We start from the raw sequence: 13,212 nt of genomic DNA, 5'->3' as shown, positions 1-13,212 counted from the left end.
GGAGCTGTATCAAGAAGTTGATAAAAACGAGGCTACAAGTTTCCAAACATCTTGATTGGAGCTCAAACTTGAACTGCAGGTTCATGATGAATAAGAAACTTAATTGGAGGCAAGAAAACAGCGGCTCGAACGTGAACCCGCTGACTCACCACTTGTCACATGACTGATGCAGCCTGAGGCCTATTTTAACATTGAATGTGACAAACAAATGTAGCCGCTCCTCGCTGCAGAGACATTTCAGCTTCAAGTTGAGTCAATGTTTGAACATACAAATGCTGCTGACACCTCTTCTGCATTTCGTCTCCGCCCCTGCGGTCGAGGGTAACGGCCAGCGTGTCCCTGACACGGAGAAAGAACCGGATAATCCAAGGAAACGGAGGAGAACACAAGGAGAGGACTTTCAGCCTCCCTTTCCTTCTTGAGGCAGAGAGAGAAAGAAAGAGGGGAAAGGAGATAAAAAGCTGCCAGAGAGAAATAAACTCACACAAGTGATTGGGTGTGACAAGGAGAAACGGGCGATCGCTGCATGACATCATAGGTCAGATTAGGTCTCCATGGCTGGTTCCGTCTTAATTCGCTTTGCATGATAGGACAGAGTCGGTGTTGTTCAGTCGGTTCACATTAAACTGCATCTGGCAGAGACACACAACTTTAATGATCCAGCAGACGAGCTGAAGGAGTCGCTCTGCAGTCAGTAAACTGCAACAGTGATGGGAGAGTCAATTAGCCTCAATTCTGACTGCATCACCTCCATTCATGATTTTACACTTCTTGGTGCTTTTTTCCTTTGTGTTCAAATCTGAGTTGAATTAGTTTTTATGAGAACAAACAAAAAAAGCTAATTGAACCCACACAATCTAAAAAAAAAACAGAGGAAAAGAGAAAACCCTTCCCCTGACAATGTCTTTCTGTTTCCCCGTTGATATTCAAATGTCGACTGTCTCCCAACATTTGAGTTACAAATAAAAACCTTTCATATTTCCATAATACAGGAAACGATCAGGGCCGGGGCGTGGAATATGACCTTAGCTGTGTAAACACTATTGAGGCCAGATACCACCGCTGCTCATGGCTGAGTGGATGTTTCCATCAAACACCTCTAAATAGACTATTTCTGGACCAAATACTCCACCTACCCACGTTGTGCATGTGTGTGTGTGCGTGTTATAATGTCGCAATGAGACCTAATGAAACCCGGGTATTTGTCCTTATAGGCTCTCATCCTTTCCACTTAGGAAAAAAACAAAAACTCAAAGAGAAACCTTAAGAGCCACCTTGTCCTTAAAGCTCTTTCCCTCTTCTCTGATGATGATATTACGTAAATGTGACACCTCTCTTCTAAAAATATTCTCACCATCATCTGAGTCAAACGTTAGAGGGAACAGACAGGAAACGTCTGGGCACGGGGCGAGAAAACAACACGGCAATTATCAAAACCCAGTGAACTCTTATGAGGCATGAATGAGGCCTCGGCTGCAAATAGTGGGTGGGAATTCTTAAGAGTTTAGTGGGACACAGTGACGACGAGGGTCTCTGGCGAGGGGGAAGGACACCAGACAAGGCTCAAACAAGTAACAAGTAAAACATTTAGCATTTACCCGTGGCTAGGAATAGCTCCAAACACACCCTGGCTGTAAATACTGTGAGAGGGAACGGTGCATGAGCTGGATTTCTTAGGAAGATGTGGGATGATTGTGCATGTTTGAAGGGGTCGTTTTCAACTTGAGTCAAACACAAAAATGGGGAAACTAACAGGACACACCCCGGTTATGTAATAGCAGAGCGGCTGTATCTCTCTGCTGCTCGGCTGTGCATGAAGATCTTCCTTCCTTTGTCTCTCGTATTCTCCTATCAGCTCCTTATCTGGCGTGAATTGTGCTTTTTCCCCCTGACGGACCATGAATCACCTCTTACACACATTGATGTGTGTCTGATTGTCATCACATCCTGGAGTGCTCGGGCTGTAAAACACACTAAAATGTGATGTGTCAAGATGTTATAATGACATCCTGAGTCGTACCGAAGCCGTTTAAAGACTTATGATCTCATTTATAGTTAGACGGCATCTGTTTGGGACGATCAAAGCCTTTAATGCTGCTCTAAAATGCCTTTTCAAAATAAAACAGATACAATCATAGAGATTGTATCTTGTATATTTAAATATGTAAGCGAGAAATAACGGTTATTTCTAGACTCATGTCTTCAGCATCGTCTGTGGCCGTTTGCTCATTTCCGTTCCCATCCCTCCTTTTCTTCCTTTGCCTCTCCCACTTGTTTTTCCAGGTCAACTCCCTTCTTTTACAAGACACCAGGACAGGAGCGAAAGGAGGGAGGGGGGGACTAGAAACCAAAGTCGCTGTGTCACATGGACGTACGCGAGTTAAAAGTGGAAAGAGGAAACTGACTGTGCCCTGTGGCCAATGGTGGCCAATGAAAGAACTCTTTGAATGAGGGGGAGCTGACATCCAAAGTCCAGCTGGGTGTGGTTGGCTCGCCAGACTCAACTGACCTGTTGCGGACACTGACGTCTGACTCTAAAAATGACATAATACTCCGTGTGTGTGTCCTCTGTGTAGGGTGGATGCAACCTTTAAGGTTAAAGCAACAAACTTTTGACAAGTTTGGGACGAGGACATGAACAAGAAATCCTGATGTGTTTTTTTGGCAATAGATCTTCATCCTGACACTTTCGTTATGATGTGATGCTGATTCACACTTGGACCATAATGACACAACACCTAGAGACAGAAAAATAAAATGAAACTGGCTGCTGCAATGTAGAAATATTTTTTATAATGATCTAAATGCATTTGGTCCTCCTTCAAAATAAAAGCCATACTCCAATAGAAGTCTGTTTTGTTAATATACTTTAATGTTATGTAAATTTAAAGGGATAGTTCAACATTTTGGCAAATTGGCCCATTGCCATAATCCGTATAGTTTTAGGAGTAGGTTAGTTACCTTTAATTGTTGGTGCAAGCTGTTTTTAGAACGGCGGAGCAGAGCCGCAAGCTGCTCAGAGCTACGCTACGGAGGCTAATGGGATTTCTTGGTTTCCCTCCTAAAACTCATCAAATACACAATCCAACAACTCCAAAATGCTCTGGTGGACAAGTTGTGACCTGCACATTCTCCACGCTATCCACCACAAGATAATAACAGAACGTTACCAGACAGAGTTGTTTTCGAGGAGCAGCAGCACATGCATGTGTAAATACAGTAGTAGTGTCCAAATTGAAAGTAAAACTGCTCCTGTGTTTGTGGCAATTAGTCACTACCATGTGCAGTTACAACTCCACTATCTTCTGCAAACATGAATGTGTGTTGGAGTATTTTATTGTGTTGTGGTGACAGTTGTTGACTCAGAGTGAGGAGCGGAAAGCACCGAGGGGAAGGACTGATTGGGGAAACGAGATGAGATGGGTGATGGAGGGAGTGATGGATAGGTGGGATAATGGAGGGAGGGAGGTGGCTATTAGATTGTGAATAAAGGGGGAGGGCCTGATGGTAAAGACAACAGCTCCAGTGTCGTTAGTCAAGCACGACCAACAGCTTGCGAGCAGAGGATGAACTCGTACCCAAACACACACACATATGGATCCGCAAACACATGCAGGCTCAGTCAAGCGCAGCGTGACACAGTGAGCGACTCCGGCTCATACGGCCAATTAGGAGGGAGGGGCAGAGAAAGAGATGGAGGGGAGCAGAGAAGGGGAGAAAGATGAGGAGGATGTCAGAGGCGGACAGATGGAGAGGGAGTGGAGGGGGGAGGGCGGGGGAGAGAGTGAAAATGCTCGGTCACAGCGGTGGGCGGAAGGTGTGAGGACCCACCGGCTCATCAGTGTGAAGAAACCAGAGCCAAACTTCAGCCGGCACCTGCATCTATTCCAACAGGCATTGCCATGGCAACACACATGCCCATCGCCACACTGACATGCTCTACTACGCAGATGGACATGCAGCTATCGAGCCCCCTTGCCTCCAGTCATCAGTGACATATTGAAGCGATGTTTCCAACCACACAGTATCCTGCTTATGTTTACAGGGATTTCCATAATATCTCCATATTTTATAACACTTTATTTGATGCCTATCTCTATAAGGCATTATAACCATACTTATGAGTTATAATGCAGTTATAGTACTGTATAACTATAGTTATAAACACTCATAAATGATCATACTGCTTTATAACAATAATTAAAACACAATATAAAGCATTTTATCATGACTTATAAGGTCAAGTATTATAGAAGAGTTATAATGCTCTATAATGTGTTATGCTTATTGTTATAAAGCCTTATGATAATTTATGAGTGTTTAGAACTATAGTTATACACATGTATAAGCCAATTATAACATATTATAACTATATTTATAATGCATTATCTATGTGGGCATTGTCAGCCAGTTACTAACAATTATAACGTATTATAAAACCTGACCTTAAAAGTCATGATAAACTGCTTGTGTGTTATGATTATTGCTATAAAGCAGTATGATCATTTATGAGTGTTTATAACTATAGTTATACAGTGCTATAACTGCATTATAACTCATTATAAGTATGGTTATAATGCATTATAGAGATAGGCGTCAAGTAAAGTGTTAAAAGTAAAAGTAAAAGATGCTCCAAATCGAGCAGCACAAGACAGAGGATGTGTCAGCTTCCCTGCAGGAGTCGGGGGTAGATGGGGGTGGGGGGGCAGCAGTCCAAATGTGAAATCAATAGTCTTGTCCCTGCCCTCAGGAGGTCAGGTTACATCCATATATACACCCACAGGGGCTCAGGTGGTATGCTGCAGTGGGCTCTCTCCTCTTTCTCTCTCACACACACACACACACACACACACACACACACACATACACACACACTTCCAATCATGATGCAGCACTGCAGCATCAGACAGCAGAGGCTGACGGTTGAGAAGACCAAGGCAGACATTAAAAACAGGCACTGCTTTAAAAAAAGATAAGAGGCCGAGTCTGCTGTGCTCCAGAAAAACACAAGGAGCTGAAACGCTGTGACGTAAAATCAGCTCAGGTTTTAGTTCTGTGAAATAAATGCTTAGTCATTGTTTATATATTTTTTTAAATATCACTCCTCACTCTCATGATCTGATGAATACAATCATTACGGGGGCACACGGATACATTTTGTTTCATCCCTGTTTTGTGCTTGGTCGAGCAGAACAGCAGGTTTACATCTGCCACCTGTTATGGAGCACAAAGCACAGTAGGTATAACAGACTGCACATGCAACACATGCCCAAACACACACACACACACACACACACACATGGATGGATGGATACCCCCCATGCATGCGTTGAACAACACATTCCTCCTGCAACAAACCAGCCGTGTGCGATGTATCGTACCTACAGGGCAGAAAGAGGCGCACATGCCACTAGCAGCTGGGTGCGTCTTCCTCTGTTAGCTTTCCTACGTTTCCCATCTCCCCCTTCACCTGGTGACCCCTGCAGCCGACTGCTGATTGGTCCGCCTTGTTATCCGAATGTGAGGCAAATGTGCAACTGTGCGTCTTTATCCGACAGACGCGAAAAAATGTGCCAGCCTGTTTCCTGCCACGCCACCTCCAGCATTCCTCCAGCATTCCTGCAGTGCCATCCTTGAGGAATACACACACACACACACCATCTCCCCTAGGTCTGTGTCATTTCAAGGACAGTCAGTCAGTCAGTCAGTCTGCTTTAAGGATTTGCCCAAAATCTTGAATGAAACGGTTGCCGTGACAACCCCATCACACGAACAATGACACGTTAACCGTGGCCTTCCATGCGTGTGATGTACATATTGAGTGATATCGGCAGCCGAGTGTCAAAGCGAGTGAGCGTCTCTGTGTGACAACCCCCCCGCCCCACCATCTCCCCCCCAGAGACAGTCACTATAAACCCTCAGAAATGTCTCAAGACACATGAGCATCACTACTTCACTACCGAAACTGCTTAAGTGGGAGGGGGCGGGGGGGGGTTTCTACCCTCAGCCCTGGAGCTGCATCACTGCTGGGGTCCCAGTTGGAGATCTCCAGCTTCCTTTCCTCCACATCCTCACTGCTGGGATTCAAACTCATCTCAAGCTTCAAAATCAAACTTATCCAACGAGAGTCTGAGCTTTTCATCCATGTTTTCTATCCCCACATTTCTAATTTATAAGTGCTTTGACAAAAAAATGCAGCTCCCCGCTAAGAAGCCAAAGTTTATAGTCGTTTAGAACAGTGTATTGTTTCCTGCTGTTCAAGCTTTACTTCTGTTTATGAAGCTGCTATGTTGGGTTTTGTTATATAAACCGTTATTCTGTGTAGCCATGATCTTTTATTTTCCAATTCACGCCTTGAGAATAAATCTTTCCGTATCAAATCCGACAGAGACTATATGATGCAACAGGAAGGAGTCGTGTGCATTTTCTATAGCATCAGCATCACACATCCCACAACAGACAAACAACGCTCTAAATATAGATTTCCTAGCCGTGTGAGTAATTTATCTGAAAATGAGAACATTATGAAATGACTTCATCTCAAGGTCAGCGGCTCATGTGTGACTACAAAGTGGAAACTTTGAGGCTCTGACGTGTAAATTCAACACAGGTCTGTGACGGTGTAACAGAGTAACAGGCTCGCTGAGAGGAAACGTCTCTTTGCTGCAGAACCACAGGCCTCACATGGTTCCACTTTAGTCAGGAATTATCTCCTTCGGTGATGGAGACTCTCCCCTGACGAGCTCCTCGGAGGTTTGACTCCTCTTTCATTTGGCTTTAATTTACGAAGGGAAGAGGGAGGAGGGGGGGGGGGCGGTTCTCTCTCTCCCTCCACTACACCAGCTTTGGTTTTAACCTCCTTTAACAACAAACAACAAACACACGATAGATCTCCTCTGTCAAACTGGGATTCCACTCACTGAAAAATGTAAAGACGCTGCACATGAGTCCTCAGACATGCTGCATGTCAGATGTGGCATTTGAGACCACCTTAAATATAACTTCCCTGGCGCCTGCCTGCAGCGGCAACTGGTGTCAGAATAATAATCGCTGTGGCATTTTGTGCGAGGAAGCCCAGAGTTGTTGTTTTTCTTTTTTTTGCGAAAGCTTTTGCATCAATACTGTCTTTCCTTTTCGCTCTGCTCTGAATTTATTACCCACAGAAAGCAAAGCAGCAGTTTACTCACTCTGGTTTACAGGAACACTTACCTCTGAAGTGGCTTTCTCTCCTTCCTGTTGAGGTTAAAGGTCAAGCAAAACCACCGCTCCTCTCTGCGCCTGGGCTTCTATCCCCTGGAAACAAGACAGAAAAAGAAGATTTGGTGAATGTTCTTGGCTGCAGTAGCAAAACACAACCCCTGCTTTGGTCACCTCATCCATTAGTCGGTGAAATCCCAAACTTATGGATCCAAATGTTTGCTCCCACCGCACTGCAGGGGGAAATAAGGAATAAGAGAATAGGCAGCAGGCAGAAGCAGGAGGAGGAGGAAGAGAGCGGACTGATTTCATTTCACTGTCACAAGAATGCAGAGGATTAACTATGGAGGGTGCTTGAGCGAGAGACTTAACTAAGCGCAGACAAAAATGACACGCACCGACCAGAAAGACACTTATCGTGCGGCTCTGAAAGCAATCAAGCGCAGTTCTCCCTTCGTTATGACCTCGCTCCCCCTCTCCCTGACTCTTTATTAGTGCAAGATTAAAGAATGTGACATTTGAGCTGCTGCTGCTGCTGCGGAGGCAAAGCACTTCAGACCTGCGCGCATGAACATATACACAGGCAACCAACCAACCGCCACGGGCCGATCATTTCACAGCATGAGTCAGACGAGGGACTGAAACCTTGTCACAACGCTGACTTGTTGTGTATCAACTGTGACTCACTGGGCTCCACCAGGGCAGAGTAACATTAAACACCTCGGCGACTCATTCACTTCAGCGCTGACTCACAGGGGACGTAACTTTATCTACAGCAATCTGGATGCTGAATCATAAAATATTACTTTTGTATGTCAAGTTATAACATGCTAAGCTGGCAGGAAAGTATCAGTGCTATGATTTAGTCTTTAGGCAGCTGATGTTGTGGCTACTGGCCTCAGCTGTTCCTCTGTCTTCTACACACCAACTGTTGTTCAGCCCCAGCATGTGGCAGGTCCAAAAGGGGGGGAAAAAAGTGTGTGTGTGTTGTGTTTTCACAGCAAACACACTCCTGGTTAGAGCATCAGAGAGAGCACGTCTCTGCCTGGTCTCTGCTGCATGGCGTAATGTGCACACACACACACACACACACACACACACAGTCAACTTGTGATATCGCTCAGTCAACACAAGGCCATAGAACAGGTGGGGGCGGTGACACATGGGGTCCGTGCAGCTGCAGGGAACAGTTGCTGCAGTCACAACAGCGCAGAGGCCGACGACGGGGTGGGCAGCTGCAAACACAGGCCGGCCGGGCCCTGCAAGCACATGCACAGAGAAACACAACTGACTTCTGATCAGTGGCTGTACGAGGAAGGAGGACATGCAAATCAAACCATTTCAGACACAAGTTTCCATTTTTCTTTCCAGTTTCCTGTCCAAATATCTGGGTTTTCTGCAGCACTGGCCAACATTATATGTTTTTGAAAGAGCAGATTTGTCCCCTCCAATATTTAACCCAACTCTATGTCTGTTTCATCTGATGCAGCCTACCTGACACTTGTATTGCAGGCTGCTGGACTCTTGGACACTGTGTAATGTTGAATTTGGATACACACCCACACACTTCAGAAGAAAAAACAACACCAATTGCTCACGTGCAGCGGGGGTCAGTTTGATATAAACATCCTCACATCACGTGCATCACAGCGACAGCGTCACGTGCCCCGGATGAAGGAACGAGCGTAAAATAAACGCAGTAATCACGATGCTGCCATGCGGCCGCGATGAGGAGTGAATCATCTCGCTGTGATTTGACGATCTTTGTAAAAACACAAACACGTCATCATCGTCGCGCAGTTCCAACATGGCGGCGGTACGGTGCCGTTTTTTGATTAATTTAATTGTTTTATTTTAATCTAGCACGATATCATTAGCTTGTGAAAGTACACTAAGTCTTTAAAAATGAAGAAGACAACAAAGATATTACATGGACTTCTAGGAGGAGATAATGTAGCTCTGCTGTCGTCATCAAAGGTACGATACGATATGTTTACAGACACGAACACTGTCCCCGCACATGGTCATTAGAAATCCAGGCTGGGTATTTGCCAAATACCCAGCCTGGATTTATACCTACTATTTGGTTTGTTGTTTGTTTGCACCTCTAACCCATAATGTATAAAGGGAGTGCACCATAGACTGTAGCACAAGACGTCTCTGTAGGCACATAAAGAAAAAAATAATAAATTGTTGTGTCCGTGTCTCCAGGGGCGTAATTTCGGGTAAAACATTTTTGGGGTGGCCAAGATCTCTGCCCATATAAATAGGCCTAAAGCAAATAAGGTTAGTGTATATGTGTCCTAGTTCAAAATCATGACCTTTGATAAAAAGACAAGGCAAATTTACCTCTTTATTTTGGCATTCCCATATAAGGTGTTTCAGTCATTTAAACCATCATTATTTAACATACAGCATTTTATTTTGTTGTTAATCTATTGTGGTGATTGACACGTTTATTCTCACAGGACTTTAATTATAGCCTACCACAACTTGCCACTGTGTAGCTATTTCATAACAGGCAGATGAACTAATGACATTTTGCTTTGGAGAGAAAAGCCGATCAGTTCTCAGATCAGGTAGCCTAAATCCTACCAGTGCATTTCTGTAGCATCCTCCCATAGCTTTACCTCCAGATAGCAAACTATCAACCAGCTAATTTAAGACAACAATTTACTTGCTAATCCATTGATATGACAGTCGTGTTTTTCCTTTTATATGACAAACCAACTATTTTACATTATTTGCTGGTTTTGTGGCTCTTTTCATTATGTTTCTATGGGCTTGACCAATTATGACCAGTTATATTGGCTGGATTAGATTTTTGTGAGGGTTATAACCCCCTTAACCCCCCATAAATTACGCCCTTGCGTGTCTCTACCCATGTTCGGAGCAACCCCACGCCCTGGCGCCTTTACAACAACTTAAGTTTCACCAAACTTTTTATGTGGCCTAGTTTGGTGCCCCACTTCCACAACAGGCCGAGGGGAAACACAGGGACCTATGTGGTGGACACAGGTGTGTCCTTGTCCACTAACACCCACGCCCCCACACCCCTCCCCCCACCCGTGTATTTACTGCAAACCTTTGGGGTGGCTCATTTCCTGTCAGGGCAGGAAGTGGGCAGTGGGTGAACAGGGGTGATGGTGATGTCACAGCAGGAGAAGAAAGGCAGGATTGTTGAAGGGGAAACCCAGCGAGTGAGTCACGCAGAGCTACACATGCATATTATAGTCTACTGCATGTTATATATTGTGTATTTTAATATTGGTTTTACAGGACCATGTTACAGACCTGTTCCAAATAGACATAGAGGAAAAGTGCCACACAGGCCACTACTCCGTGTCTCTGTTGCTCAGGATGACACATCATGTGAAAAACAGGCAGACCAGTGCATACCGTTCCCCCTTAGGCATCTGTGTCAGACCCATTCAAAGGGAGGGCAACACCCCCCTCGTGCTGATCTCCAGTGATGCTAACTCACTCACATTCATTCATTTTTACTTCTAACAAACACAATCAGAAAGACAAGCCTTATTCCAAAGGATAATCATCATAAAACCAGCAAACAAAATAAAGTGTGGTGGTGTGCACACTGCAACCAACTCTGTCATTTTAGACTCAGGCCACAGTAGAATGGACTAAAATAACAGGAAGTACTTACAGTAGAATAAAATGCAAAACAATAACAGTACAAAAAAGTCAAATCAGCACATCTATTAAGATTATCCTGCAGGGTGAAAGTGGAAAGCTATACTGTAAACATTATAATAGCCTACCACCATACACTAAGCCATAAACAGAGAGCAAAGTCTGCTCTTAACCATACCTGCATGAAGAAGCAGTGACGCCACAGAGGCCGCAGATTAATGATCAAAGATGCATTCCTCTCGTTCTTGCATTGCATGACTAGATAGCATCTGGTCGGCTGATAAATTACAGTCTGGTGCTCTGCGAGACACAGCAAGGCGAAGACAACTCACCGTGATAATGTGGCGCTGACGACAAAGAACAGACGCACACACACACACTTCCATCCATTGATCACTGATGTGCAATAACAATGGCTGCACCCGTGGAGATTTATCGATCAGAAGCGGCGTATTAATCTGGCCCTCAGCCTCAGACGTGACCCTGAGTGCTCTTGTACACTCGGCTGACAGACTGATGGTTCACTACAGAGCCCGGCGTCCTCGCTGGGAAAGGTGCATTAGTATTGATCAGCTTTTTACGACAGGTCAGGTGGAAAGCAAAGAAGCTATTCCTGCACAGCGGGCGGCCTGACCTCTTTAGCAGGTCAATACGAAATCACTAGATGACATGTTGTTGACGTTATGGCCGGTTAATACCCAATAATGTAATGCATATGTCGGTCAGACCACGCCCCTTTTTCATTTCACTCTCACCATTATAGTTTGTCCACAGGCAGACATAACACTGCAGATAATCCCTTTACATCCACGTCACCTTCTGGATTTCAAAATAAAACACCTGTCTTTTGTCTTTAAATATGACTGTGTCAGATAAAGTTCCTGGAGTTTAAGTGAGTCAACCATTAGTCATATTAACACAACTACATGTGGGTTGTGGTGCTTAAAGGGATAGTTCAACATTTTGTCAAACTGGCCCAAGGCCATTGCCATAATCCCTATAGTTTTAGGAGTAGGTTTGTCACCTTTAATTGTCGGTGCAAGCTATTTTTAGAACAGCGGAGCAGAGCCGCGGGCTGTTGGATTGTGTATTTGATGAGTTTGATGAGGGAAACCAAGAAAACCCATTAGCCTCCGTAGCGTAGCTCTGAGCAGCTCACGGCTCTGCTCCACCGTTCTAAAAATAGCTTGCACCGACAATTAAAGGTACAGAACATACTTCTAAAACTATAGGGATTATGGCAATGGGCCAAATTGCCAAAATGTTTAACTATCCCTTTAAGTGATTCATCCATTAGTAATATGAACACAACTACACATGTGGGTTGTGGTGCTTGATTTGACTGACTGTACTCAAAGTGCTCTGACTCCTGGTCACATGACACAACCATAAACATGAAGATGGCCGTCCTGAGCTTTAACCCTGCTGAAGGTGTTACTAACCGGACCCTCCTGTATCATTCACCAGCTCCTTCTTGCTCTTCCCTCTCTCACAGGCTCCAGTCTGGTTGCGATTACAAGGAGCTGATCTCCCTCTCCTCAGTGGGATTCTCCACGGCCCCTGCAGTGAGCACTCGGCTCTGGAAAAACCACACATGGTGGGAATTATGGAATAACGCTGCGTCAGGAATGTTCCCACGATGGCCGGTGGGATCTGATGGAGGTCCCACTGGCTGGCGAGCTGCCAACGGGGTTTATGGGTAATGTAACACACATATACAAGGTTACATGATCACATGCCTCTTGTGTTTGTCCGCATTTGGACCCCCGTTCCTCTTGTGTTGGATCAGAAACAGTTCCTTTGTGTGGATGTGTTTGCGGGGCTGTTTTTCATTTAACTGCGTTTTCCAACTCTCAAACCGACTCATTAACACGGCTCGCTCAAAGCCGATCCGCTTACAGACAGAAACCGTATTTCTCATTCACACTGTTTCTGTCTCCAACAGCAGTGAGTGAGGGGTGAGGGGGTCAAGCTCGCTGACCGCAGATTTGCTGGTGACGCCTGGAAGTTGGTCACAGTGCCAAAGATCTCGATTCAGTCGCCGGGATGTGCCTGTGTGGCACATGGGCTGAAATAATCGGGAATCACTGGAGAGTGAAGATCAGCGGAGCAGAGAGAGATTAGCAAGCTACTCAGCCAAGTCAATGGCAGCTCAGGCTCACTTGGAGAGCTGCAAGGGTATTAGTCAATGAGATTTGGCATGAGGCAGCCACAAAAACACACACACACACACCCCCACAGAGCACTATTTTGTGAGATTAAGCCTGCAGGTTTGAGCCACTGACAAGGGATTCTCTCGCAAAAATGTGTCAATCCACTTCTACAACTGCAGGCACGGCTGTCTTCGCTTGGATCCTCTCCTAG

General features: G+C 45.1%; 2 protein-coding genes across 10 annotated transcripts in view; one reads left to right on the top strand and one right to left on the bottom strand.

The window, feature by feature from the left end:
* LOC146990722 (uncharacterized) overlaps positions 1 to 13,212 on the top strand; it is a 142,876-nt gene that overhangs the window by 114,919 nt on the left and 14,745 nt on the right. The window lies entirely within an intron of this gene.
* Positions 1 to 13,212, bottom strand: part of raph1b (Ras association (RalGDS/AF-6) and pleckstrin homology domains 1b) — a 40,618-nt gene that overhangs the window by 20,212 nt on the left and 7,194 nt on the right. The window contains 1 exon segment of the mRNA XM_085798289.1: positions 7,210 to 7,293. The gene's annotated coding sequence lies outside the window, so the exon portion shown is untranslated.

This window comes from Trachurus japonicus, chromosome 2, assembly GCF_045865225.1.
Source record: "Trachurus japonicus isolate A0001 chromosome 2, Traja_1.0".
NCBI classification, from domain to species: domain Eukaryota; kingdom Metazoa; phylum Chordata; class Actinopteri; order Carangiformes; family Carangidae; genus Trachurus; species Trachurus japonicus.
This window is presented reverse-complemented; position numbering and strand designations above follow the sequence as displayed.